The sequence below is a fragment of the Halyomorpha halys genome, unplaced genomic scaffold (assembly GCF_000696795.3).
Source record: "Halyomorpha halys isolate HHAL.00 unplaced genomic scaffold, Hhal_1.1 Scaffold2214.1, whole genome shotgun sequence".
NCBI classification, from domain to species: domain Eukaryota; kingdom Metazoa; phylum Arthropoda; class Insecta; order Hemiptera; family Pentatomidae; genus Halyomorpha; species Halyomorpha halys.
This window is the reverse complement of record NW_027107128.1, coordinates 1,554-6,039: the sequence shown is the minus strand read 5'-3', so window position 1 is coordinate 6,039 and position 4,486 is coordinate 1,554.

Sequence of the window (4,486 nt, the reverse complement as noted above, 5' to 3'; positions counted from 1 at the left end):
AAATTAAAAACCTAACACACTAACTATAACTGCCCCTCCAGGGAATTAATCATATAAATTAAATAGAAAATATAAATGCATGTTGTTAAGAGCAGAAAGTGTCTCACAATTTTTAGCCCCCTTTTTCCACACATTAATTACAAGCATAAAATTACACTCGGGACACCTGCAGTATAGCACGGGCAGGTCCCGATGTAACAAAAAGGATTACAAAACATAAAAATTTCGAAGGGGGAAATCCCGTTATCGCGTATATTAAATGATTATAAGGTGCCACTGCTTTTGTCATCGTTTCGTCCTCCAGATAGATCTAACACATCTAACATTATCCAAGCCTCGTAAAAATTCGCCCATCAGGCGCTGGAAAGTGATTAGTGCGTTTTTCAACCCGAACGGCATACAGGTGAATTCATAATTACCCCCCTCAAACGTGAAGGCCGTTTTGTGTTGGTCCCTGGGGTGCATTGCGATTTGGTGATATCTAGCTTAAAGGTCAAGGGTGGTGAAAATGATTGCTCCTCCTAATCTGTCCAGAATGTCCTCTAGCATCGGGATTGGAATATTTTTCGTCTACTGTATCATCGTTGAGCTTTCTATAATCTATTACGACCCGATATTTTTCGGAAGTTCCCCCTGGTAGGCTCTTCTTCTTCACAGCCCACAAAGGGCTATTGCATGGCGAGGTATTATCCACTATTATGCCTTGTGCCATTAGACTATCTAATTCTTCCCGAATGTGTTGTCGGAGTGCCTGAGGATATCTTCTTTCTTCCACGTACGTAACCATGTCTCGCTTTAATGAGATATCATGGACTGTCTTACCCGTCTTCTACAACCTATTGCCCAGCTTGAAGAATGTATCCGAGTATTCCTCCGTTATTACCTCTCTCCAATGACTCGTCTTGTTAACCATCCCTACTCGCGGTGTCCCTCCCCTCAAGTTTATAACAACTGAATTTTTTCCGTCCCAAAGAAATGTCCCATCGGTTCCCCCCATTCCTTATTCGCTCCCAACCTTTGTCAATAAGTCGCATCCAATGTTAATTTGATACTTGCGCGGCATAGTCTCCACTACGTGCATCATTAATTTACCTCCGCTAACCACCCATTGGCCCAGATCTATAATGACTTCCCCTTCCACGCTACAGCGTCCACCCAGAGTGATTAACTTACAATGACATACCAGAACATTGGGCTGGGGTGTCCTCTATCCGTTTCTCAGCTTCTTCAACGCCTCTCGACACGATGGTGTTGGAGCTCCGTGTATGACCAAGCACCGTACTCCTCTCACTTCGATAATAAGCGGGCCGCTGCTCTCGGTTCCCATGTTGCAACTCACCATCGTGCGGCCGCCGCTCTGTATACATTCTCCTCAGATCTCATCAGTGGATCCTCTCCTCCTGTTTACTCTCTTCAATTCGTTTCTCGATGTGTTCGGCCGCTTTGTTTTTTCTCCAAGGCGCTGGATTGATCCTCGGGCGGGTATACGTCACTCTATTCCACCCCCTTCCTCAACCTCCTTCCTGGTGTCCTCTTCTCGGGCGCATGCGTCTATCATATCCTGGGCACATTCTATAAATGTGTGCTCACGTGGCAGTCTTTCTCGCGTGTTGGTTTCTCTTGCCAGCTACCTTCTTTATCAAGTCAAGGAAGTTCGTCTTCCACTGCACCACCTCTGCGCTCTGTGTCTCTCTCATCTTCTCTATGACTAAATTAAAATTGGCAAGTAACGATGCCACATATTGTCCATTCGACTGACCCTGTTTTCTTCTCTCACGGAACATGTAAAAAATGTCCTCCTCCGGAGTCCATCTTCCCCCTCTGTAAGACTTTTTCAATCGTTACTTGACCAGTGACCAAGGTGTCTCTTCGTCAGCTTGGATGTGATTAAGTATGGTAGCAGGGATAGAAAACCGGTTCTGGCCCAGTAGGAGGATAGTTTTTGGACTTTGGACCCTACCCTCGACCCTACCCTAACCACTGGTCACGTGACCTTGGACTTTGGACCCTAGCCTCAAACCAGCCTTAACCACTGGTCACGTGACCTTGGACTTTGGACACTAGCCTCGAACCTACCTTAACCACTCACGTGATTGGACACGTGATCATTAGGCAGCCAATTGGAGGGTAGAATTTGGTCACGTGAACCCTGGCGGGAGTATTTGAATTGCAATTTAGTTCGTCATAACCACTCACGTGATCATTAGGCCACGCCCTCTTTCAAGTCACGTGACCACCACCAGGGGCTGAGTGTGCCCGGACGTAATTTTATTTTTATTTTGTTTATCCCCACCACCCATCGAATATAAACAAAGTAAGACATTTTAATCTCCGTTATCTTTTAATCATTTCGACTTTGAACTTTAATCCCCTCTATGTTCTTATTCTTTTATTGTGATCATCGTAATTACTTTGAACTGGTTAAACCTAAATCATAAAAACCGATATGTAGGCCTACCTTTATCTTCTAATCCTTTTGATGAATGTAAACAAGGGACTTTGAACTTGTCTAATCCTTAAAGCATAAAAAAACTGAGAGATAAATAGATCCGTTACTAAGTAGGACTTTTTAATCTCTCTTATATTTCAGTACTTCCGACTTTCAACTATGGTTGAATTTTGAGCAGGTAATACCTAAGACATGAACACTTATATTAGATTCGTTAATCCTCTTTATCTGTTAATTCTTTCATTGAAAGTAAACAAACTTTTAACAATTACTGGTATACACTTAGGAATTGGTCACGTGACTTACGGGTATGGGAGAACCTGAGTTCACCATTTCCTTTTTTTATCGCCCCCCATTTTATTACAAAGTCTCGCGATCGACTTCTATTTGTTTACCGCCATATTGGTCACGTGACTTACTGGTTTAGTGGAGTGTGCCATATTGTTTTTTTGTTTTGTTTTGTTTTTTAACGCTGCCATTTTATTACGAGGGTCTCGCAATCTTCTTCTTTTCGTTAGCCGTAATTTTATTATGAGGGTCTCGTGATCCTATTCTTTTCATCAGCCACCATTCTTTTCTTTCAAGGATGTCGCGGTCCTTTTCTTTTCGTTCGTTACTATTTTATTGCTAGTCTCGGCATAAACAAACTGAGAGATAAATAGGTCTGTTGCTAAGTACGATTTTTTAATCTCTCTTATCTTTTAATAATTTCGACTTTGAACCTTAATTCCCTGTTTTTAATCTTTTAGAGTAAACAATGTAAATAATTTGAACTGGTTAAACCTAAAATATAAACACTGATATATAAACCTTTATCTTTTAATCCCTTCGACGAATGTAAACAAGGGACTTTGAACTTGTATAATCTCTAAAACATAAACAAACTGAGAGATAAATAGATCTGTTACTACGGTCGAAGTGAAAAAACTTTGTTGCAAAAACCACTTCTGTCAGGCCGTAGAAAGAGTGATCGTTGGAACAAACCTTAGGTTACTGAAAAATTTGTTCAAAAACATCGATTAATTTTGAGAAATATATAGTAAGCAACGAAATTTTAATATTGAGCATTGATATTTTAAAACAACGATGTTTTTTGTAATCGATGTCGGAATCTTTGTTCCAAAAACCACTTCTGACAGGCCGTAGAAGCGTGATCGTGGGAACAGACCTTAGATTACAGAAAAAGTAGCTAAAAACATCGATTTATTGTGAGAAATATATAGTAAGCAACGAAATTTTAATTTTGTGCATAGATATGTTAACACATCGATGTTTTTTGTAGTCGATTTCGGAATCTTTGTTCCATAAACCACTTCGGACTAGGGATGCGACATCGATTTCGATGTTTTGAAAACATTGATGTTTTTAAGTGGATGTTTACTTTACTTTCGATGTTTTATGTTTGTCCCAATATTTCATTATTTTTTTTTCCCAAAAGTAACTAAATAAAAACAAAAAAATTACAGTACGAACAATTTCCTATCAACAATGTGGTGGGATAAAAAAGGATCTCCAATCATCACGCTTAACGACATAATAAAGATAAATTACGACTAGAAAAACATCAATGCTTTAAAATATCTATGCTCAATATTGAAATATCATTGCATACAAATCTTTGCCAAAAATACATCGATGTTTTTGAACAAACTTTTCAGTAACATAAGGTCTGTTCCAACGACTACGTATACTCCCGTCAGTCGGAAATGGTTTTTGCAAAAAAGAATGCAAATGACAAAAAAAAAATCGACGTTTAGAAATATCAATGTTCAATAATAAAATATCGTTGCATACAATACATTGCCCAAAATACATCGATGTTTTTGAACAACAATTTCAGAAACATAAGGTCTGTTCTTACGATAACGCATTCTACGGCCTGTCAGAAGTGATTTTTGTATCAAAGAATAGGACATCGACTACAAAAAACATCGATGTTTTAAAAATATCGTGGCTTCCAATACATTACCCAAAATACATCGATGTTTTTGAACAACTATTTCAGAAACATGAGGTCTGTTACAACGATCACGCATT